Genomic DNA, 25,758 nt, shown 5'->3' on the forward strand with positions numbered 1-25,758 from the left:
TTTGACAGCTGAACATCTTTTATCCCGCACTCTCCTTTGATGTACTTTCATGTGTGAAGAACATAATATGTAAAATAAGGAAGTGGTCAATAATTCTGTTCTACAGAAAACAGTGGAGGACTGGAAAGCCACAGGACAAGGATTATCAAAACAGCTTAAAGGGTTAAGGTTGCTTCTTTTCAAAGTATATCTTGTCTCAAGGGGCGACACGCCTTCTTTACCGTGAGGACTGTGAATTTATGGAACGGTCTACCTCAGGAACTGGTCACAGCAGGAACAATTAACAGCTTTAAAACAGGATTAGATACATTCATGAAACAAAATAACATTAATGCTTATGAAGAAATATAAAATCCCATCCCTTCCCCAATATCGCGCCACACCCCTACCCCTTAATTCCCTGGTTGAACTTGATGGACATATTTCTTTTTTCGACCGTACTAACTATGTAACTATGTAACTTTATTGAATTTTGTCACAGATAAACAAAGTAGAACAGAAAATATAGCGTCTTACATCGCCTTCGCACATGAATATGTTTTGGGTGAACCAAGAGCCTCAAGGGTCAAGCAAGGAGCAAAAGGCAAACAGGACAGCGTTTCCAAACAGAATGCCGAGCATCATTAAACATGTCAACATTATAACATAAGTAAACTCTGCGGAAAAGTCCTAAGGCTATCCAAAAAGGATACGAAAAAGCATAACCTACGAGGCATTTGTGTGCAGTCAGGCGGTCGTGAACTTCGTGGTACCAAGTGAATGCTCAGGGAGCCACTAGAGGCGCTATCTATGGATATATTAGAGATCTAGATAAGTGAAGGTATGTTACGCCTAGCGCTCCGGGTCCCCGCTCCTCCCCGGAGCGCGTACGGCGTCTCTCTCTCCGCAGCGCCCCGGTCGGTCCCGCTGACCGGGAGCGCTGCCCTGTCATGGCCGTTGGGGATGCGATTCGCACAGCGGGACGCGCCCGCTCGCGAATCGCATCCCAGGTCACTTACCCGTTCCCGTCTCCTGCTGTCATGTGCTGGCGCGCGCGGCTCCGCTCTCTAGGGCGCGCGCGCGCCAGCTCCCTGAGATTTAAAGGGCCAGTGCACCAATGATTGGTGCCTGGCCCAATTAGCTTATTGTGTTCACCTGTGCACTTCCCTATATCTAGTCACTTCCCTTGCACTCCCTGGCCGGATCTTGTTGCCTTAGTGCCTAGTGAAAGCGTTCCCTAGTCTGTTCCTAGTCCGTGTTCCTGACCTCCTGCCGTTGCCCCTGACTACGATCCTTGCCGCCTGCCCCCGACCTTCTGCTACGTCCGACCTTGCTTCTGCCTACTCCATTGTACCGCGCCTATCTTCAGCATCTTCAGCAGCCAGAGAGGTAAGCCGTTGCTAGTGGATACGACCTGGTCACTACCGCCGCAGCAAGACCATCCCGCTTTGCGGCGGGCTCTGGTGAAAACCTGTAGTGGCTTAGAACCGGTCCACTAGCGCGGTCCTCGCCATCCCTCTCTGGCACAGGGGATCCACTACCTGCCAGCCGGCATCGTGACAGTAGATCCGGCCATGGATCCCGCTGAAGTTCCTCTGTCAGTGGTCGCTGACCTCACCACGGTGGCCGCCCAGCAAGCCCGACTGATCGCCCTTCTAACCCGTCAGCTGTCGGAAATGTCCACCATTTCGCACCAACTTCAGTCGCAACTTCTCCAGCAATCTTCTCCTCCGCCAGCTCCTGCACCTCCTCCGCAGCGAGTGGCCACTCCTAGCCTCTGCCTGTCCTTGCCGGACAAATTTGATGGGGACTCTAAGTATTGCCGTGGCTTTCTTTCGCAATGTTCCCAGCACTTGGAGATGATGTCGGACCAGTTTCCTACTGAGAGGTCTATGGTGGCTTTCGTAGTCAGCCTTCTGTCTGGAAAAGCCCTGTCATGGGCCGCACCGCTCTGGGACCGCAATGACCCCGTCACTGCCTCTGTACACTCCTTCTTCTCGGAAATTCGAAGTGTCTTTGAGGAACCTGCCCGAGCTTCTTCAGCCGAGATTGCCCTGCTGAACCTGGCCCAGGGTGTTTCTTCCGTTGGCGAGTACGCCATTCAGTTCCGTGCTCTTGCTTACGAGTTGTCCTGGAATAGTGAGGTTCTCTGCGCGACCTTTAAAAAAGGCCTATCCAGCAACATTAAAGATGTTCTGGCCGCACGAGAGACTCCTGCTGACCTACATGAACTCATTCATCTTGCCACTCGCATTGACATGCGTTCTTCCGGATGGCGTCTGGAGCTTCGCCTGGATATGGACTTTGTTCGCACGAAGCGTTTTTTCTCCCCGGCTCCTCTCTCCTCTGGTCCTCTGCAATCTGTTCCTGTGCTTCCCGCCGCGGAGGCTATGCAAGTTGACCGGTCTCGCTTGACACCTCAAGAGAGGACACGATGCCGTATGGAGAACCTCTGCCTGTACTGTGCTAGTACCGAACACTTCCTAAGAGATTGTCCTATCCGTCCTCCCCGCCAGGAAAGACGTACGCTGACTCCGCACAAAGGTGAGACAGTCCTTGATGTCTACTCTGCTTCTCCACGTCTTACTGTGCCTGTGCGGATGTCTGCCTCTGCCTTCTCCTTCTCTACAGTGGCCTTCTTGGATTCCGGATCTGCAGGAAAATTTTTTTTGGCCTCTCTCATCAACAGGTTCTACGTTCCTGTGACCAGTCTCGCCAGACCCCTCTACATCTATTGTTTTTACAATAAAAGATTGGACTGTCTCGTTCGTTTCCACACAGAACCCCTCCTAATTTGCATCGGACCTCATCACGGAAAAATTGAATTTTTTTTCCTCAGGTTCTTTGGCCCCAAGAAGAGGGGGAGACCTAAGGGGGGGGGTACTGTTACGCCTAGCGCTCCGGGTCCCCGCTCCTCCCCGGAGCGCGTACGGCGTCTCTCTCTCCGCAGCGCCCCGGTCGGTCCCGCTGACCGGGAGCGCTGCCCTGTCATGGCCGTTGGGGATGCGATTCGCACAGCGGGACGCGCCCGCTCGCGAATCGCATCCCAGGTCACTTACCCGTTCCCGTCTCCTGCTGTCATGTGCTGGCGCGCGCGGCTCCGCTCTCTAGGGCGCGCGCGCGCCAGCTCCCTGAGATTTAAAGGGCCAGTGCACCAATGATTGGTGCCTGGCCCAATTAGCTTATTGTGTTCACCTGTGCACTTCCCTATATCTAGTCACTTCCCTTGCACTCCCTGGCCGGATCTTGTTGCCTTAGTGCCTAGTGAAAGCGTTCCCTAGTCTGTTCCTAGTCCGTGTTCCTGACCTCCTGCCGTTGCCCCTGACTACGATCCTTGCCGCCTGCCCCCGACCTTCTGCTACGTCCGACCTTGCTTCTGCCTACTCCATTGTACCGCGCCTATCTTCAGCATCTTCAGCAGCCAGAGAGGTAAGCCGTTGCTAGTGGATACGACCTGGTCACTACCGCCGCAGCAAGACCATCCCGCTTTGCGGCGGGCTCTGGTGAAAACCTGTAGTGGCTTAGAACCGGTCCACTAGCGCGGTCCTCGCCATCCCTCTCTGGCACAGGGGATCCACTACCTGCCAGCCGGCATCGTGACAAGGTAGAGAGTGGAAGTGTAGGTACCAAAGGGAAAGAGGGGAGTAGAGAAAGAAGAGAAGGGGCAGGGGGAGGGGGATGGGAAAGAGGAGAGGGAGGAGGGTGAAAAAAGATCCAGAGGAGGAAGGGGCAGAGAGATTAAGGAAAGATAGGAGGGTAGGGAGAGAAGGAAAGGTCTAGGAAAGAATGTGTGCTTACCTCTCGGAGTAAACGAACCGGGAAACCCCAGGACACCACAGCGGAACCAACAAGGGCTATTAAGTAGCTCAAAACAGTGTGGACCCTACTAGTCAGATAAATGAAGGGTCCTGAAGTCTATGGAGGACATGAAGTCCGTCCATGGCCTCCAGATAGCATTGAACCTTTCCAGTTGATTTTTGGAGTCAGCTAGGAGTTCCTCCATCCTGTGAATGTGAGAAACCTCCCGAAGCCAGGACAAGATGGAAGGTGGAGTGGACGATTTCCATAACCGAGGGATGACGGCCCTAGCCGCTATTAGGAGATGTAGAAGTAATTTTATGGATGAGTTCGGTAGGGAGGTCAGGGGAATGGAAAGGAGGATCAGCTTAGGCGTCTTAGGGATCGGATGGGTAAGTATTTTGGATAGAATGTCAAGGACCTGTGACCAAAAGGGAATCAGGGCTGGACATTCAAGCCAGATATGTGTCATGGTGCCACCAGGGTCTCCACAGCGCCAGCAGACGTCCGGTACATTGGGATACAGACGAGCTAAAAGGAAGGGCACCCGGTACCACCGAGTGAGAATTTTGTAGTTTGTCTCGTGTGACTTGCACGACGTGGAGGACCTGTGGCACCGTGAGAATACCGTTTTCCATTCCTTCTCTGATATGGGACACCTCAGTTCTTTCTCCCAGGCAGAGCAGAAAGCCATCGGGTCGTTTGTGAAGGAGTCTAATAAGAGAGCATAGGAGGTGTTAACGGGCCTGCAAATCGCATCCGAGGATGTGCATAAACGTTCGAACTCAGTGAGGCCTCTATGGAACCTCAGGTGTTCCATCTGGGCATTGTAAAAGTGTTTAAGTTGGTAGTATTGCATTTGGTGCGTAGGTGTGGGGTGGGCATGTCGGAAGAGATCAGAGATGTGTTTAAGACCCGTCCAAGTTAGTACGTCATGTAATGACGGTGCATCATTCCTTTTAAGGGATAGAAACGTTGAGGAGTTATAAGCCGGCGGAAAGGACGGATTACCAAACAGTGGAACGAGCGGGCCCGTGGGGTAAACAATGGGTAGGCACTTCAGGTTGGTCTTATAAGCAGTGGTAATTGAAGCGGCCACTGGTGGAAGGGCCAATATCATCTTTCTAGTGAATGTATCACTCGGCAGCCAGAGCAGCGACTTGAGGTCAAACTTTGAGACCCTACTCTCGAACGCCACCCACTGTTTCTCGAGCCTATTATGAAAGCTATCTAGCACTCTAGTTAGAACCGTAGCCAAGTAGTAAGCGGTGAAGTCAGGCAGCGCTAGTCCACCTTTCTCCTTTCATCTAATTAATATCTGTCTGGCCAGGCGGGGGTGTCGGTGCGGCCAGACAAAGTCCTTCTGCAGCGCAGTGACCTCTCACAAGAATGAGCGGGGCAGTGCAATCGGTATACCCGAGAACAGATTCAGTAGTCGTGGGAGTACGTTCATCTTGAATACATTGACCCTGCCCAACCACGAGAAGTCCCTGCGCTCCCATCTGGACAGGTCGGAGCGCAGCGTTTGAAGAAAGGGTGGGAAGTTGAGGCGGTATGTGTCGGCTAGTTCTGAAGGGACTTGAATGCCTAGATATTGTAATGAATGGGATTGCCATTTGAACGGGTATGAAGCTTGTAGGGATCGGATGATGTGTTGAGGTATAGTAATGTTCAGTGCCTCACATTTCGAGGGGTTGAGTTTGTAGTTACTTACCTCTGAAAATCTGCGTATCACAGCTAATAGAGAGGGCAATGAAATTAATGGGGAGGACAAGAACAGTAATAAATCGTCGGCGTATGCCGAGCATTTGTAATGGCACGGCGGCAATGAAATTCCGCGTATATCAGGGTGCTGTCTAATGTCTATAAGCAAGTGTTCCATACAGAGAACATACAAAAGTGGGGGATAAGGGACAGCCCTGACGCGTGCCACTACAAATGGGGAAACTGTCGGAGAGTTGGCCATTAATGCGGAGCTGGGCTTTAGGGTTATCATACAAGGCCATGATCCGGTGTCACATGGAGTCACCCAGGCCAATTTGGGCGAGCGAGGCTGATAGGAAGTCCCAGTCTACCCTATCAAAGGCCTTCTCCGCGTCGAGAGACAAGAGCAAGAGCGGGATTCCCTGACGTTTGGCGTGATGGATGGTGGAGAAGGTTCTTAAGGTATTGTCTCTCGCCTCTCGTCCGCGAATGAAACCCACCTGATCTGGATGAATGAGAGAACCCAGGTGCTCCGCCAGCCTGTTTGCTATGAGTTTTGCAAACAATTTAGCATCAACGTTAATTAAAGAGATTGGCCTGTAACTGGGGCAGAGCAGGGGATCCATCCCTTCTTTAGGTATTACCGTAACATAGGCAGACATAAAAGAGGGAGTCTGAGACACACTATTGAAGGCCATGAGGAGAGGAGTCGACAGTTCCGATCGCAACACTTTGTAAAACTTTGCTGTATATCCATCGGGGCCCGGGCTTTTACCTGCAGGCAGCGATGAGACTGCCGACTCCAACTCCTCCAGAGTAAAGGGAGCCTCCATGGCCTGGGCAGAACTGGCCATGAGTGAAGGGAGCGCTGTCGACTCTATGTACCTTTGGAGAGAGGGTGGGTGTCGTGTCTGGCCAGAAAGTGCAGTCGGTTTGGGCAAGTTATAGAGATCTGAGTAATAATTATGGAATGCTGCTAGGATATCAGGGGTAAGGTATGAGGTAGTGCCTGAGTTCGTTCTAATGGCTGGTATAAAAGTGGAAGATTTCTTATGTTTAAGGGCAGAAGCTAAAAGGCGACCAGATTTGTTACTCCACTCATAGAATACCCTGCCAGTGAGCTGCCTTTAGTAGCGGTGTTTCTTGTTCATGAGATCTAACAGATCATGGCGCACCTTTATCAGTTCTCTATATACTTGATCTTGTTGTGTTCGTTTATGTTGTGTTTCCAATGTCTGCAAGGTTTTAAGTAGCGATTGGAACTTTACCGATGTCGCCCTTTTCAATCTAGCCCCATGCTTCATGAGGATACCCCATATAACACATTTTAAAGCGTCCCATTTCACTGTGGGAGCCGTTTGATCAGCGGCATGATCTTGCGCAAAGTGAAGGATTGCGTCTCTGATGTCTTGGAGACAAAGCGTGTCCAAGAGTAACGATTCATTAAGTCTCCACGAAGCATGGGGCTTGGTCAAAGATGGGAGCGTAAAAGAACAGAACACTGGTGCGTGGTCAGAGAGTGTCACAACCCCTATGGAGGCCGCAGTGGTGTGTTGGAGGAGGTGATGAGGAAAAAATATATAGTCTATTCTACTGTATGAATTTCTAGGGTGTGAATAAAATGTATAATCCCTACCTTGTGGGTGTAGGGCCCGCCAGACATCACTCAGTTGCATATCGTGTAACGTTTTTCGCAACACTCTCAATTGAGAATGGGAGATCATCGAGTGCCCTGTGAAAGTATCACAGGAGGGAAAAATCTGTATATTTAAGTCTACACATAAAATAATGGCGCCCGACGCAAAAGTTCGTAGGAGACTCAGGGTTGAAATCTAGAAAGAGACTTGTGCGTGATTAGGCGCATAGATGGAGGCTACTGTAAAGTGTCGGTCCGCTAAAGTGCAATTGATGAACAAATATCTAGCATTGGGATCTAGATTTAGTGGAAGTGATCTGTACCGGCAAGGACTTGTGAAACGCCAAGGAGACCCCCTTCGTCCTGGCTTCGGGGTTGGGACTATGTGACCACAGAGGAAAGTATCTAGAGGCCAGGGACGGAGTATGCCCTACTTTGAAGTGGGTTTCCTGCAAAGCGAGTATGTGCACTTTTTGCTTATGGAGGGAGTATAGTAGCTGGGCTCTTTTCTCTGGGGTGTTGAAGCCCTGAACATTCAGGGACGCTACCTTGATTTCAACCGCCATGTTGAGTGTATAGGAGAGTGATCGTCTTACCCGGATGACCAGGGGTTATCCCGTCGTTCATGCCGAGAGGCACAGGAGCATTTGTCAGGTTCGACCTAAAATAAGAGGTTGCTTCTTTTCATTTTTGAAAAGGCCTCTGAAAAATCAAAGAAGCAATCTGGTTGCTATTGGCAACACATCAACTTTTCCTCTGGACAGGTTTTGATAAATCTCCCCCAAAATGTTTTTGTGTTAAATTTTTTATCCCCCGAAGATAGTGCTAATTTTCATTTATGCATTTTTGTTTTTCCCTCCTCACTTTGTAAGAGGCACTTGTTTTTTGTGGGACAAATTGTACTTTGTAATGACACCTTTCAATTTTACCCTAACATGTAAAGTAAAAAAAATATTAATATTTGGGGGGGGGGGGTTATTGATAAGAAAAACTAAATTTTGGTTTTTATGCTGTGCATTTTATGGTAAAAATCTTTATTTTGTAGGTCGATGTGTTTAACCCCTTAAGGACCAAGCCCATTTTAACCTTAAAGGTGTACTCCGCCCCTAGACATCCTAGACATCGTATCCCCTATCCAAAGGGTATAAGATGTGAGATCGCCAGGGTCCCGCTGCTGGGGACCCCCAGAATTTCCGCTGCGGCACCCCACTATCATTACTGCACAGAGCACACTCACTCTGTGCGTAAAGACCGGCGATACAGGGGCCAGAGCATCGTGACGTAACGGCTCTGCCCCATCGTGAGGTCACGGCCCACCCCCTTAATGCTAGTCTATGGGAGGGGCGTGATGGCCGCCACGTCCCCTCCCATAGACTTGTATTGAGGGGACGAGCCATGATGTCACAAGGGGGCGGAGCCGTGACGTAACGATGCTCCGGCCCCTGTATTTCCTGTCATTACGCACAGAGCGAGCTTGCTCTGTGCAGTAATGATAGCCGGGTGCTACAGCGGAGATCCCGGGGTCCAGAGCAGCGGGACCCATGCGATCTCACATCTTATCCCCTATCCTTGGGATAGGAGATAAGATGCTAGGGGCGGAGTACCCCGTTAAAGGACAACTGCAGCGCAAGATACACTTCTACAAGATAGGGGATAAGTGTTTGATCGCGGGGGGTCCGACCGCTGGGACCCCCCCGCAATCTCCCTAACGGGGCTCCGCCATTAGCACTCAGAGTGAGCGCTAAGGCGCGTAGCGTCGACCTAGAGATCGACAGTGATGCCCCGTCTCCCCATAGAGATGTATGGAGGAGGCGTGCCGGCTGCAACGTCATGCTGCTGCTGGCAAGCCCCCTGCACAGGACAGCCGCGGCATCGTACAGGAGATCACAGGTGGTCCCAGCGGTCGGACCCCCCGCGATCAAACACTTATCCCCTATCCTGTAGATAGGGAATAAGTGTTAATCACGCTGCAGATGTCCTTTAAGGACCAGGCCAATTTAATTTTTGCGTTTTTATTTTTTATTCCTCACCTTCTAAAATCGATAACTCTTTTATATTTCCATCTACATAGCCATATAAGGGCTTGTTTTTTGCGTGACCAATTGTGCTTTGTAATGAAACCTCTCATTTTACAATAAAATGTACGGCGAACCCAAAAAAATTTTTTTTAGGGAGGAAATTTTAATGAAAACCACAATTTTACACATTTTGGAGGGTTTTGCTTTCACTCTGTACACTTTACGGTAAAAATGACATGTGTTCTTTATTCTGTGGGTCAATACAATTAAAATGATACCCATGGCTAGATACTTTTATATTTTTGTACCTCTTAAAAAAATCTTAAACTTTTTGTACAAAATCAGTAGCCCTATTGTGAAGATATGCAGATGTGCAGCACCTGAAACTACGGATACTGGAAGCCTGTGCTAGCATTTCTCCTGCGGTGTTGCTATCAGTGTGTGAAGAGTCGGAGAAGAGGGATGCATTGACAATCCAACACAATGGGCAGCACATTGAAAACATTTTATAAGTGGTCAGAAACTTGTAAATAACTCATGAAAGAATAAAGTTACGTTAAAATCAAGCACATCATTGTTTTTCTTGTGAAATTCCCAATAAGATTGACATGTCACATGACCCTCTTCCTATCGAAAAAACAAAAGTTGGATTCAAAATGTCCGACTTCAAAATGGCCGCCATGGTCACCACCCATCTTGAAAAGTTTCCCCCTCACATATACTAATGTGCCACAAACAGGAAGTTAATATCACCAACCATTCCCATTTTATTAAGGTGTATCCATATAAATGGCCCACCCTGTATATCAGAGATATATATCAGAGAGCAGGCCCTTAGCCTTCTGTCCCTGATGATACAGTTGTTCAAATTTGGTAGGTACAGATACAACTTTTGAGCCCAGTTTAGAAACCAATTTTTAAAAAGTCCCACATTTTATACAGTTGCAGAAAAAGTTGCAGAGGAGGCACCATACAAAGTGGAGTAAAAAATGTGTACCAGCACCATATTTAGAAGATCTGCTGCACCTTTTAATAAATTTGGTGCACGTACACAGTTTCCACCACACAAATAAAGGGGTAAAATAGATTCACCAACACCACTCTTGATGAATTCTCCCCATTGTGTTTTCATATAAGTAACCAAGTTCAGTGTCATCTGTGGAGGCCACCCAGCTTTCCCAGGCTTCTGAGTACAAAGCCAGAGGAGAGCTCATATTTAACCCCTTAAGGACCAGGCCCATTTTGGCCTTAAGGACCAGAGCGTTTTTTTTGCAAATCTGACCACTGTCACTTTAAGGATTAATAACTCTGGGATGCTTTTACTTTTCATTCTGATTCCGAGATAGTTTTTTCGTGACATATTTTACTTTATGTTAGTGGTAAAATGTTGTCGATACTTTCATCATTTCTTCCAAAATTCCAAAATTTGGTGAAAAAATTGAAAATGTAGCATTTTTCTAACTTTGAAGCTCTCTGGTTGTAAGGGAAATAGACATTCCAAATAAATTATATATTGATTCACAAATACAATATGTCTACTTTATATTTGCATCATAAAGTTGACATATTTTTACTTTTGAAAGACATCAGAGGGCTTCAAAGTTCACCAGCAATTTTCCAATTTTTCACAAAATTTTCAAAATCAGAATTTTTCATGGACCAGTTCAGGTTTGAAGTGGATTTGAAGGGCTTTCTTATTAGAAATACCCCATAAATGTCCCCATTATAAAAACTGCACCCCTCAAAGTATTCAAAATGACATTCAATAAGTGTGTTAACCCTTTAGGTGTTTCACAGGAATAGTAGCAAAGTCAAGGAGAAAATTCAAAATCTTAATTTTTTACACTTGCATGTTCTTGTAGACCCAGTTTTTGAATTTTTACAAGGGGTAAAAGGAGAAAAATCCTCTCAAAATTTGTAACCCGATTTCTCTCGAGAAAGGAAATACCTCATGTGTATGTCAAGTGTTCAGCGGGCGCAGTAGAGGGTTCAGAAGGGAAGAAGGGACAATGGGATTTTGGAGAGTGAGTTGACTCCTGTGGGGCTTAAATGCTCACTGTACCCCTTATTACATTACATGAAGGGTGTAGTTTCAAAAATGGGGTCACATGTGGGGGGGGGGGGGTCGATTGTTCTGGCACTATGGGGGCTTTGTAAACACATGTGACCTTCAATTCCGGACAAATTTTCTCTCCAAGATCCCAATGGCGCTCCTTCTCTTCTGAGAATTGTAGTGCGCCAGCAGAGCACTTTACATCCACATATGGAGTATGTTCTTACTCAGAAGAAATGGGGTTACACATTTTGGGGGGCTTTTTTTCCTATTTTCCTTTGTGAAAATTAAAAATTTAGGGTAACACCAGCATTTTAGTGAAAAAAAAATGTTTTTTTTCCATTTTCCCATCCAATTTTAATGAAAATTCTTCAAACACCTGTGGGGTGTTAAGGCTCACTACACCCCTTGTTATGTTCCCTGAGGGGTGTAGTTTCCAAAATGGGGTGTCACATCCCATGTCACATCCAAAATAGGGTGTCAACATGGGGTGTCACATCCCATGTCACATCCAAAATGGGGTGTCAACATGTCAGAACCGCTGTAAAATCAGCCACCCCTCCACCCCTGTGCAAATCACCAATTTTGGCCTCAAATGTACATAGTGCGCTCTCACTTCTGAGCATTGTTGTGCGCCCGCAGAGCATTTTACACCCACATATGGGGTATTTCCATACTCAGGAGAAATTGCGTTACAAATTTTGGGGGTCTTTTTTTCCTTTTACCGCTTGTGAAAATAAAAAATAAGGGGCAACACCAGCATGTTAGTGTAAAAAAATTTCTTGTTTTACACTAGCCCCCAACTTTTCCTTTTCATGAGGGGTAAAAGGAGAAAAAGCCCCCCAAAATTTGTAGTGCAATTTCTCCCGAGTACGGAAATACCCCATATGTGGCCCTAAACTGTTTTCTTGAAATACGACAGGGCTCTGAAGTGAAAGAGCGCCATGCGCATTTGAGGACTAAATTAGGGATTGCATAGGGGTGGACATAGGGGTATTCTACGACAGTGATTCCCAAACAGGGTACCTCCAGCTGTTGCTAAACTCCCAGCATGCCTGGACAGTCATTGGCTGTCCGGAAATGCTGGGAGATGTTGTTTTGCAACAGCTGGAGGCTCCGTTTTGGAAACACTGCCGCACAATACATTTTTCATTTTTATTGGGTGGGGGGATAGTATAAGGGGCTGTATATGTAGTGTTTTACCCTTTATTATGTGTTAGTGTAGTCATACAACAAAAACATGAAAAAGAGCACTACTGTGTGGGGTATGAACAAATCAATAAGTATTAGAAATGTATGGGATTGCCCAAAATTGGGTATTCATGTAAAAGATAATAAATGTATATATACAACTCAACCCCTAGCCACGTAGGCAAAACAGCCTCTTTGTTAGACTCCAAGTAATAATAAACCCAAAGAAAAAAGGAGCTACTCAAAAATTATAAGTCATAATATTAAAAACATAGTGCAATATGTTAAAAAAAGGAGGAATACGGCACAGACAGGCGACATACATGGGACAATGGCAATAAATGTGCAAATACTGCTAAATCTCATTAAGTTTTTGTATACAATTACTGAGGCAAGGGGATACAGTAGGTACATATGCTGGCAATTCCAGTTAAAGTGCAAGTGCAAACAGGATAAGGCCTAAGCATTGATCATATGGTAACAAATAAGTAACATATACATACCACAGTAATATAGAGAAAATACTGCAAGTCCCAGGATGCCGCCACCCCTACACGTGTTTCGGTCTGCTGACCTTCGTCCGGGACACCTGTGGGGTGTTAAGGCTCACTACACCCCTTGTTATGTTCCCTGAGGAGTGTAGTTTCCAAAATGGGGTGTCACATCCCATGTCACATCCAAAATGGGGTGTCAACATGGGGTGTCACATCCCATGTCACATCCAAAATGGGGTGTCAACATGTCACATTTATTTTTTTGTGTTTATGCCAGAACCGCTGTAAAATCAGCCACCCCTCCACCACTGTGCAAATCACCAATGTTGGCCTCAAATGTACATAGTGCGCTCTCACTTCTGAGCATTGTTGTGCGCCCGCAGAGCATTTTACACCCACATATGGGGTATTTCCATACTCAGGAGAAATTGCGTTACAAATTTTGGGGGTCTTTTTTTCCTTTTACCGCTTGTGAAAATAAAAAGTAAGGGGCAACACCAGCATGTTAGTGTAAAAAACGAAGGTTAGCAGACCGAAACACGTGTAGGGGTGGCGGCATCCTGGGACTTGCAGTACTTTCTCTATATTACTGTGGTATGTATATGTTACTTATTTGTTAGCTCCTGGATAAAGCCCCGTTGGGTGATACGCGTTGGAGGTCTGGTGGGTAACTGGGGAGCGGAGGGAGTCTTACTGTTTTATGCCACTATTATATTTGGTTTTCTCTGTGATCCGTTTTGTGTGCGTTTTTAAGATATTGGTCCTATTTACTCATGGCACGTTGCTGGCACTTTAAATTGTTCAGCACACTTGGACACTATATATACTATTGTTACTTTCTTTTTATCTCCCCCTGCTCCCTGGTTCCCACTTTTTGTTTGTCCACGCTGTGTGTTTAATCATTATATGTCTTTATATTATTCTCAATAAAACTCATTTTAGTTTATACATGGTCCGTTCTCAAGTGGTTTCTTTTTCTTTTGGTTTCATATTCAGTGCTGGTTTACTGTCAACTGTTTAATGCCACAGGCGTTCCTGGACAAAAAGATGAAGGGGTGCCAGATTGTGGTACATGATGCCCTCCGCGGGATTATGCACCACAATTTGGTGCACCTCTTGCCCAGAAAATCCTGTTTCAGGTAAAAGAGACAATGCTGAACCAAGGAGAGGTAGGTATATCTTTTTTCTTTACATTTTTTTTTACTTATCTGTTTATGTTTTTAAGTGTCCCTATCACTTGACATATCACACAGACATGTCAAAAGTTTTGATCAGTTGGGGGTCTACGTGTGATTGGTGGGGGTCTAAACACTTAAACACTGTTATACAGGCTGTGCACTACTTTACATTGCAGCAGAGAGCCATTTCTTCAGTGTTGTCACATGAAAAGATTAATAAAATATTAATAAAACTGTGAGGGTGGGCTCACTTATTGGAGATGCTGAATAATTAGTGGTGTAGATAAACTTGCTATTTATAATGATCATTTATATTTTGTTAAAGAAAAACAAATGAGCAATTATGTTGAGTTGTTGACGCTTCCGTCAGTGCTCCTGAAGTTAAATTCTGGAGCCTGTGGATTGTCCCTCACAAACATGTTTCAGCTCGCTAGCCTTATGAGTCAACAGGGTGTTGTAACTGAGTTTCCTCTTAAATATATGGAAGCCAAGCTGTCAGACTGACTCACTGCTATGTTGTGAACTGGTTCAGACAGCCACCTAACCTAACCTCTTTGAGTGGCCACTTGAAAAGTCTTCTAAGGCTTTCTTAACACATACATGTCTATTTTTTTTTTGTTTTTGCTTAACCCCGTAAGGACCCATTTTCCCCTTTAGCAATCAGACCTTTTTTTGCAAATCTGACCACTGACATTTTATGCATTAATAACTATTAGATGCTTTTACTTTTCATTCTGATTCCAAGATTGTTTTTTCGTGACAAATTCTACTTACTTGCATCCTTACTTGGTCATCGTTACTTGCATCCTTTCTTGGTGAAAAATCCAAACATTTCATGAAAATTTTGAAAATTTTGCATTTTGAAACTCTCTGCTTGTAAGGAAAATAGACATACCAAATAAATTATATTTTGATTCACATATACAATATGTCTACTTTATGTTGGCATCATAAAGTTGACATGTTTTAATTGTTTAAAGACATTATAGGGCTTCAAAGTACAGCAGGAACAATTAAACATCTGATTTTTTCAGGGACCAGTTCAGTTTGAAGTGGATTTGAAGGGCCTTTCTGTGAGAAATACCCCATAAATGACCCCATTGTAGAATCTGCATCGCTCAAAGTATTCTAAATGACATTCAGAAAGTTTGTTAACCCTTTAGGTGTTTCACAGCAATAGCAGCAATGTGGAGGAGAAAAATCTAAATCTTCAATTTTTTACACTAACATGTTCATATAGCCCCATTTTTTTCATTAATATAAGGGTTATAGGGAGAAAAAGACCCCAAAATGTGTAGCTCAATTTCGCTTGAGTATGGAAATACCTCATATGTTGACGTAAAGTGCTCTGTGGGCTTACAACATGGCTCAAGAGGGAAAGAGCAACTGTGGGATTTTAAAGAGACAATTTTGCTGTCATGGTTTATGGGGACATGTTGCCTTTAGGAAGGCCCCAATGGTGCCAGAACAGCAGAAACCTCCCACATGTGACACCATTTTGGAAACTACACCTCTCAAGGAATGTAACAAGGGGTATAGTGAGCCTTAACACCTCACAGGTGTTTGACGGGTTTGTGTTGAACTTGGACGAGAAAAATGACAAATTTGATTTTTAACACTAAAATTATGGTGTTACTCCAAATTTTTCACTTTCACAAGGGGTAATAGGAGAAAATGGACCTCATAATTTAATGCCCAATTTCTCCCGAGTAAGGAAATACTCCATATGTGGACGTAAAGTGCTCTGCTGGCACACTACAGGTCTCGGAACAGAAGAGTGTCCTTGGGTTTTTGGAGAGAGAATTTTGCTGGAATTGAAGTCGGGGGCCATGTGCATTTACAAAGCTCCCATGGTGCCAGAACAGCAGAAACACCCCACAAGTGAAACCATTTTGGAAACTACACGCCTCAAGGAATATAACAAGGGTTACAGTGAGTACTTACACCTCACAGGTTTTTTGAACAGTGGCCCGTAAAATGGAAAAAAATCTATTTTTAACACTAAAATGATAGTGTTAACCCAAATTTTTCATTTTCATAGGGGAAAAATTTGTAATGCAACTTAACCTGAAAAAGAAAATACCCCATATGTGGACGTTAAGTGCTCTGCGGGCGCACTGCAATGCTCAGAATAGAACGAGCGCCATTGGGCTTTTGGAGAGAGAAGTTTTTTGGAATTGAAGTCAGGGGCCACGTGCGTTTACAAAGCTCCCATGGTACCAAAACAGCAGAAACCCCCCACACCTGACACCATTTTAGAAACTAAGGAAGCTAACAAGGGGTACAGTGAGTAATTGCACCCACAGGTTTTTTTTAACAGTGGGCTGTAAAAGTGAAACATTTGTTTTTTTAACACTGAATTGCTGGTATTAATTTCACAAGTAGTTATAGAAAAAAAGCTTCACAAAATTTGTAGCCCAATTTCTCCAGAAAAAGGAAATATACCTCATGTGGGCATTAGGCACTGTGCGGGTGCAAAACAGGGCTTAGGAGTGAGACATCACCAATGAGATTTGAGGCCTAAAGATTTTCACTGCAATGGCAGAGAATCTGACATAAAATCTAAAAAAAACAAAAAAAAACAGGCAAGTGAGGATGGACAACAAGGCTCAGAAATCATAGAGGTCTGTTTGCATTTGAGGCCTATGACATATTAGAAGCTGATGGTTACATACATTCAGCGGAAAAAAAACAAAAAAGAAGCACCCACATGTGACACCATTACCGAAAGTACCCACCCTGAGGAATGAGTATAGGGGTAAAGAGGACATTTTGAACGCACAGGTGTTTCCTGAATTTAATCTCCAGGAATGGATAAAGGATAGTTTTGAAAATTGCAATTTTCAACCTATGCTCTGTTTCATCATTCTGTGAACAACTAACATTCGACTCCGAATTGTTGCCTGGAAATACGACAGAGCTCATGAGCAAGAACGCTTCGCATTTGAGGCCGATGTTTCTTACGGACCTAACAGTTACATACATTCAGAGGAAAATACTAGAAAGGAACACCCTATTACTAACAGTACACCCCCTAGGGAAGGCGTATAATCAAGGTACGACAAGAGCAACTGCAGAAAAGTGGAGGTGGTATAGTAGGTATAGATACATGGAGTACAGGGAAAAAGTACTTATAATTGGAGAGTTAAGCCAAAAGGGGCAAATATGACCCCCAAGTATACATAAAGTCAGATAATAAAAAATATGTTACAGGAATATAAATGTCAAAGTTAGCACAGAAACACAGAAGACCAATAACATCCTGCCATGCACTACCTACCTACCACCTCCAACCCAAACGTACATTTAGCTTGTGCTTTGTCAGGGGGCGTTGTTGACACGCCCCCCTCACGAAGCACAAGCAAAATGTACGTTGGGGTTGGAGGTGGTAGGTAGGTAGTGCATGGCAGGATGTTATTGGTCTTCTGTGTTTCTGTGCTAACTTTGACATTTATATTCCTGTAACATATTTTTTATTATCTGACTTTATGTATACTTGGGGGTCATATTTGCCCCTTTTGGCTTAACTCTCCAATTATAAGTACTTTTTCCCTGTATTCCATGTATCTATACCTACTATACCACCTCCACTTTTCTGCAGTTGCTCTTGTTGTGCCTTGATTTTAATATCTCTTTATATTTTAAAATTATGTCATATTGCCTATTTGTTAAATAAACAATATTTTTCATTACTGGTTTCTCTTTGTTGGTGTATATGTATCTACCACAAACCAGTGGTGTTTTTTTTCCCTCTTGGGCTAGGTCCCTTTTTCTTTCTGTTGGTGATATAAAAATATAAAATAAAACTAAACTAATAAAAGGAAACCTTTTTTTTTTTCTAGAGTAAAAAGCCCTGTGCCAAATAAAAAGATGTTACCAGTGGTGTGGCACACTGATTAGCACTTGGTGGTGGCAGGGGGTGCAGAAGTCAGTGGGGGTCTGGCCACTCAGCCCAGAACAGTGGCTGGTGAAACATACACAGACCCACACACAAAAAAAAAAAATAAAATAAAATAAAAAACACAAAAAAAAGCACTGAACCCCCCCAAAAAAAACTCTGATCAGTGCTACGGAACTGATCAGCAGCGGGTGGGCTTTAGCTAACAGTGGCCTGCCACTCTGTTATATGGAAGAGGGGTCTGCACCCCCCAGAAAATGCTGGGGGGGCAGACTGCAGCGACCCTGTAGGGCCCAGGTCACGCAGCTAAAGGTGCTGCAGACCCGCGGACAACTACAGACAGTACGCTGACAAAAAAAAAACATTTATCTTCTTTTTTTACCAGCTAAATCTGCCCCTGCCTAATCTACAGCTGTCCCTAATGTCTACTGTGCCAGGGGACACTTTTTTCACTGTGAGGGGGGAGATGCAGGACGGGGCTTCGTTCTGCTCAGCATCAGACACAAAATGGTGCTGAGCAGAATGGAGTAACATGCTCCTGCTCTTCTCCCCCTCCTCAAACAATGTGATTGGTGCGGTCACTAAGACTGCCCAATCACAGCTGTCCTGGGCGGGTGGCAACGCTGCCACCTTCCAGAATAGTGCGGATGATGATTGGTGGTGTATATTATACCACTGATCATCCTCCTTTTCCGGGTTAACGGGTCAGATGTGACCCCAATGACCCAGAATCGCTGCTGATCACTAGTTTGTATTTAGGACCCCCTTCGGCGATGTGCCAGTATGCCTGCTGAATGATTTCAGCAGCTATCCCGGTCCAATCCCCGCCTGGCGAGCGGCGGGGACCGGAATCACCGCAAATTAATTGACCAGTGATTTGCACCAATCCTCGATATGAGGGGTCCTCATGACCCCCCTCGGCGATATGCTGGGAGTCCTGCTGAACGATCTCAGCAGGCATCCCGGTCCAGTCCCTGCCTGGCACGGTACAGGTACGCCCTGAGTCCTTAAGGATCGGGGATGCAGGGCGTATACATATGCCCTGTGTCCCCAAGAGGTTAAGTGATTAAAAAAATAAAAAATTTCTTTGTTTTTTTTTACTGCACAGTCTTTATAGCATCATTTTTTGTGGAATTTTTCCCATTAAAAGCCATGTGATTCTTTGACTCAAGGATTTCTTATAAAGAGTGTGGGGAAAAAAAATGTATATGGTCATTTTTTTCGGGTTAATCTTTTTGTTAATTATAAAGTAACTTATGCATACAGAGAAAGAAATCATAAGATTATAAATATACAGAAGAACCAGAAAAATCTGTCAGCAGATCAATTTTAAGAAACACCTATGGAGGCCTATGGCCATGTTCACGTGTCCAATTCCATGCGGAATGTCCGCCAGGAGAGCATGGGCAGCCATTCCGCACAATTGAATGATCTGGCAAGTGCTAAGACTGCACGGAAATGCACCGACCCATAAAAAATTCAAATCACCTACCCTGTTTTCCAATTTTTTTAAATAAAAAAAGATATAAACAAACAAAAATCCAATGAACATAATTGGTTTTGCCGCTTGCAGAAATATCTGAACAATATGCCATTAATGAAACTGAACGATGACTGGCGTAAATGTTAAAAAATACCAAAATGCAGAATAGTTTTTTTTCTGGTAACTTTACATCCCAGAAAAAGGCGCTATTAAAAAAAAGTCCAGGCCTTGCTAAATTTGAAACAACAAACATTAAAGATTATGGAGAAAAAAGTTAGCTCCTATAGAGCTGCATGACAAAAAAAAGTAATAAAGTTGTAGGGGTCAGAAAATTGAATTTTTTTATTAAAATAATAATAATAAAACATGAATATTTATATATATTCATCTTCTGCTCTCAAGCATAGCACTGTTATGTGTTGTTTGCTCGTAATCATGTACAACCCATTACCACGAGCGCACATGCACCACTCCTGCCACGTGACACCACAACCCTCCTCATCCACCATTTACTACAAACACAGCACTACTTCAAAACGTAAAAGCCAAGTATCCTATCTTAACCTGTTCCTATGCATCCCTCCCTCCACAAAATATTGAAAGCTTTAGCTAAGCTAAGGGGTACTCCGGTGGAAAACAAATTTTTTATAATCAACTGGTGCCAGAAAGTCAAACATATTTGTAAATTACTTCTATTTTAAAATCTTAATCTTTCCAATACTTATCAGCTACTGTATGCTCCACAGGAAGTTGTATTTCTTTCTGGAGTTCTTTTCAGTCTGACCACAGTGCTCTCTGCTGATACCTCTGTATGTATCAGGAACTGTCCAGAGCAGGAGAAGTTTGCTATAGGGATTTGCTTGTACTCTGGACAGTTCCTGAAAAGGACAGAGGTGTCAGCAGAGAGCACTTTTGGTCATACTGAAAAAAATTCCAGAAAGAAATATAACTTCCTGTGGAACAGACAGCAGTTGATAAGTACTGGAAAGATTAAGATTTTTAAATAAAAGTAATTCACAAATATGTTTAACTTTCCGCACCAGTTGATTTAAAAAAAAGTTTTTTCCACCGATGTACCCCTTTACTAGCTGAATAAATCTGTAAATAAGGGCCTTTATAGGACTATATCATAGTGTGGCTGCCTCTCCTGAGAAGGGGCGGAGAGTTGTCCAGGTACTAAAACCTCACCCCTCAAGTGCAACCCTTAAGGATAAGTAAATCGCTGTCTATGTAGAGGACAGGAGCTTCTTCAAGGTCCTGTACAGTACACACTGGGGGAGATTTATCAAAGGATTTAGACTGGTTTTTCTCATCTAAATTTGTCGCACAGAAAGTCGCAGTCTAAATCTGTGCGACCTTTTTGCAACTTTTGTTTTAGAGGATTTTTAGAACATGATGCATTCTAGTCTATTCTACACGGAAAAATGCATTGGTGCTGAATTTATCAAAAACGACTTTTCGGCGACAAGTTGCATCGGCTGAAAGTACGCTGAAATGTCAGACCATGCTGGAGCAGGTTTAAATACAGTCTAAAGCATAGATCCTGACAAGTCTGTGCACAGAATTTATCAAGAGCCGTGCTACTTTTGATAAATTAGGCGCACAATAGACCGGCCTAAGACCCTTTGGTCTATATTGATGCGGGAAATAGACAGCGTTGATAAATCTCCCCCACAGTGTCCCAAAAAAGTAAAATGGAGCTGCCCTATCTGGTGTCCAAATGAGCAGCTAACCCTGGCACAGCTTAAGAGTAGTACAGAACATGTAGTGCCACAATGTACTGTAGGGGGCGCTACCAGACAGCCAGTCAGTGCTTACACTTCAGTAATACAGGTGTTTTACCAGTGAATGCCCATTCTGATTGGTCAGTTCTTCCAGCCATCCACACGTTTCACAGATCTGGACTGTCCATAGCATTGTATGTGGAGTCTGGTTTCAAGTTATGATGGTTCAAAAAAAGACCATTTTATGTGGAACCTATTACCCGAGGCCATTTTAATTTTAGGGACCACTGTACTCTTCTGTACCTGGCAAAGATGTTCGGGATAACATTAACTTTGAGCATCTTGTATGTATCTCCTGTTGTTCTTTATTTTGAGTTTATTACATCATTCTCTGTAATTATAGGAATGCAGAAGCAAACAAAGGAGCATAGACCGTAAATATCAGAAGACGTACTAAAATAGGTGTAAATACTCGGAGACATTTGTCCATCACCTGAAACTTCAGAGACTGCAGCTTTTCCCAACCTAATGTGAAATTGATACTCACAAAGCTTACCCAAATGCTGAGTACACAGATAATGGAACAGGTTATTTATAGCAGCCGGAGAATGTTCTGAGAAAGCTGTCCCCTCCCTGTCTTCCTGTACCAGTCCACATTTTCTCATTGTTTCCAGACAGCAAACTTGATGTATTAACTCTATTATTCCTGATTCTGAGTGATACACATTAAAGAATAAAACATTACAATTGTGTCCGTGAGATGTATGTAAAATTTTATTCAGGAATAGGATTAGAATGACATCCAGTCACTTAATATGTGCGGTAGTTAAAACAGCAAAACAGATATAGAACACAATACTCTAATAAACACCCTTTTGGGACACTATAAATGCATCTTAAGGCTATGGTCACACAGAGCATTTTTTGCGACATTCTGCATACAGAGGGGGCCAGCAGAACATGCCTGTGCTAGACCACTTAGAAATGTGCCATCTCCATGGCAATGTATTTCTGATGGGATTCCGCAGAAACAATTGACAGGCCAATTCTTTCTGGAATTTTGTCTCAAGGCATTCTATTGAAGATATTAGGGACCCGAAAAAAGAAAAAACCCACATGGAGTTTTTCATGGTGTTTTTTTTTTTTCTTTAGCTCTCATAGAATTCTATTGGAGGAAAACACTAAGATTTATACCCTCAAAAAATTCTTGATTCTTAAAAACTAAAGGAAAAAATGTCCAGTGAGTTTGTGTTTCATAATTTTCTATTAACTTTCAGCTAACATCTGGCTGCAGCGTTTAAAAAAAAAAATAAAAAAACAGAAACCTAGTCTCATTACCACATGGTGACTGGAAATTCCATAGGTTGGACTCCCACTGATATTGGACGGATACACCATCACTTAAGAAGAGCAAAATCCTTCTTTAAAACTATTAATTAAAGGGGTACGCCGGCACTAAGACATCTTACGTCACGCTCAATGCAAGCCTATGGGAGGGGGCGTAACAGTTGTCACACGGGGTGGAGCCGTGACGTCACAATACTCCGTCCACGTGATCGGCATTCATCAGACCCGGAGCGAACATGCTCTGGGGGCTGATGGTAACGGGGTGCTGAATGAAAGATCACGGGGGGTCCCCGGTGGTGGGACCCCCGCTATCAGCCATCTTATCCCCTATTCTTTGGATAGAGGATAAGATGTCTTAGCGCTGGAGTACCCCTTTAATGGCAAGAGGGTCCTGATGGATTTATTGACCTTTTTTATAAGACATGCAGAGAGGTCTTGTCTGGTCCCTTAGTGGCCTCTTATAATGCCATCGCTGACGGTGCTTTGTTTTCTCGTCAAGCCTTGATGGCGCATATTATTGTTATACCTAAGCCTGACAAGGCTGTTGCGGTAACTACCGCCCCATTTCCTTCTTAAACTTGATGTGAAGATCTATTCTAAGCTTCTGGCATCTAAGAGTCTGGGTCAATGGAATGCTGTCCTCCCCCTTCCCTATATGCAATGGTACCAGGCAGGGGTGCCCATTTGTCCCCCTCCTGTATGTTATATTCATGGAGTATTTGGCGGTGGCGCTGAGGGAGAATCCTTCCATACAGAGATTGGTGCTCCGGGGGTTTCCTACAAACTGTCCCTGTACGCAGATGATCTGCTCCTTTATGTTACTACCCCCCCCCCCCCCCAGAATTCTATGCTTTTGTCCAATTTTAGGGCTAATGCTCATAAATCTGAATTGCTTAACATCTCCTTAACCCCGGAGACCCTCTCATGGCTAACTTCTCAGTTCCTTTTACATGCCAACACCGTTCTATCCGTTACCTGGGAGTTCACCTAGTAGCGGACTTCAACTATTTGTTTGTGGTCAATTTTCTACCTCTTCTGTCTGCCATTGAAGGGGATTAATAAATGGAGGAAAAAAGCGGAGGTAGCGCCGGGTGCGGTGTAGGTCTGTAGCCAGTGTAGGTGGGTACCCAGGTAGGGGTAGCGTATTCCTTGCCGGTGATGGTAGCTTGGTATGCAGGCCCGCAACGTGGGGACGGAGCCCAGAGGAGAATCCGTAGAGAAATGCAGAGGTATAAGAGAAAAAAGCTGCGATGGCGCTCCCAAGGAATTAACCCGAAGTCATGGGTATTGGTGAAAAATAAATGATTTATTCTTACAGCATAAGAAATCAAAGAAAATTATAAATATAAAGCAAGACACGTTTCGAGAGTCACAGCTCCCTTTTTCAAGCAACCACCTGCAATTGAAAAAGGGAGCTGTGACTCCCGAAACGCGTCTTGCTTTATATTTATTATTTTCTTTGATTTCTTATGCTGTAAGAATAAATCATTTATTTTTCACCAATACCCACAACTTTGGGTTAATTCCTTGGGAGCGCCATTGCAGCTTTTTTCTCTTATACCTCTTCATTGAAGGGGATTGGCGCAATGGCATCTTCTCTCGCTCTCCTTGTTTGGTAAGATGGCCACCCTGAAGATGAATGTCCTCCCTTGGGTCCTGTACCTAATGCACATCTTGCTTATAAGACTATTGGCTGCTTTACTTGCTAGCCTTTGCTCTGTTTTTATGGTCCCCAATGGGCCCGAGACTTGCTCATGCAGTCTTGGTTAGGTGGAGTGGGTCTCCCTGACTTTCGTCTCTACTATTTGGCCAAGGTCTGCACCAGGGTACTGGATCTCTGTCATCACTCCAAATCCAAACAATGGCTTGTCCTAGAATCTCGTCTCTCCCATCTGCACCCTGCGGCGCTGTTCTGGATTCCCCCGGAGCATCACCCTTTGGGTTTATTGCTTCCCTGCATCTCCTGGGTTCTGCTTCCCATCTGGGATCATGCTATGGGTCATTGGAATCTCTCCACTAGGCCTGGTCCCCTGACCCCCATGTTTAGCAATCCACAGTTCCCTGATGACTCTGGTCTTTGCTCTCTCCTGGGATTGCTCCCGCCCATGTCTGCACCAGGCTCTGGTTAATGGGGAGCTAGTAGCTGACCCGATGCCTCCGCTCTCTCTGGCGCTTGGCTGGTATATGGCAGGCTATGTCACTTCTACTCCTCCCTCTCCCCCCCCCCCCCCCGTACTCACCTCTATAGGCAGGTTACTCCCTTTGAGCAATTGTGCATGCTTCCCTCTCCTCCCTCCCACACGATTTCCCAGATTTTTGGCGCGCTGTGAATGGAGATGGTGACACCTATGAAACCGACTTATGTTCTCAAGTGAGAGTTGGATCTGGGTAGGTCCTTCTCTGATGCTGAGCTTTCTAAAATGTTCTTGCTAACTCGCAAAACTTCTCTGTCTCCTAGGTCACAGGAACGCAACTTTAAGATCATGTCTAGATGGTGCAGATGGCCGGATCGGATTCATGCGATGTTCCCCTCAGCCTTGGCCCTGTGTTGGCGCTGTGGTAGGGCGATTGGCTCTTACCTCCATATCTGGTGGGATTGCCTTTTGATCCGTCTGTTCTGGGCCTCTGTATATGACTTATTGAAACGGGTATTGTCTCTGTACCTATCCCTAGTTCTATCCCGAATGCTAAGAAGGGTCTGCTGAGACATTTCCTTTGTGCTGCTCGGATACTTGTCCCGCGACATTGGAAGTTACACCTTCCGGGATGGAGTTTGTGGAGACGTTGAATAGGTTTCGTAGAATGGAGGAGTTGCTGGCTTCTGACGAGCACAAGCATGCAGTATTTTTGGGGATCTGGTTCCCTTGGGATACTCTTCTGGGTTCTCCTTAGTTCTCCCGCTGGGTTTCTTGATTGATTCCATCCCCCCTCCCTTGCCCCACCCCCTCCTTCCCTTACCCATGTTTCTCCGTGTCTACCCTTTCCATTCCCCATCTGGTCCTAGGTTAGTCTGTAAGTGTGTTTTCTGTTGTCCTTTCTTCTTGTTTTCCTTTTATTTCTTTTCCGTTCTCTTTATTTGCATGTTTTTTTTTTCATTACTATTTATACCTGTGAGTTATATATGAGTGGGCATGTGTGGCTTCCCTTTGAGTCTCCTAACGGGGAATGACCCATATTGTTACTTTGATGTTTCCACGCGTTAGCTTTACGGTGCTCACACTGTACACGTGTGTTTTTTTTTGGACCTGCGTGTCC

General features: G+C 44.7%; 1 long non-coding RNA gene across 2 annotated transcripts in view; it reads left to right on the forward strand.

The window, feature by feature from the left end:
- The window catches only part of LOC130281824 (uncharacterized), a 48,444-nt gene extending 26,562 nt beyond the window's left edge, over window positions 1-21,882 (forward strand). For both annotated transcript variants that reach the window (XR_008846118.1, XR_008846117.1), the window contains exon 3: window positions 21,560-21,882. This is a non-coding gene — a long non-coding RNA (uncharacterized LOC130281824). The remainder of the gene's footprint in view (window positions 1-21,559) is intronic.
- The last annotated feature ends 3,876 nt before the right edge of the window (window positions 21,883-25,758 follow it).

This window comes from Hyla sarda, chromosome 7, assembly GCF_029499605.1.
Source record: "Hyla sarda isolate aHylSar1 chromosome 7, aHylSar1.hap1, whole genome shotgun sequence".
Classification (NCBI taxonomy): Eukaryota; Metazoa; Chordata; class Amphibia; order Anura; family Hylidae; genus Hyla; species Hyla sarda.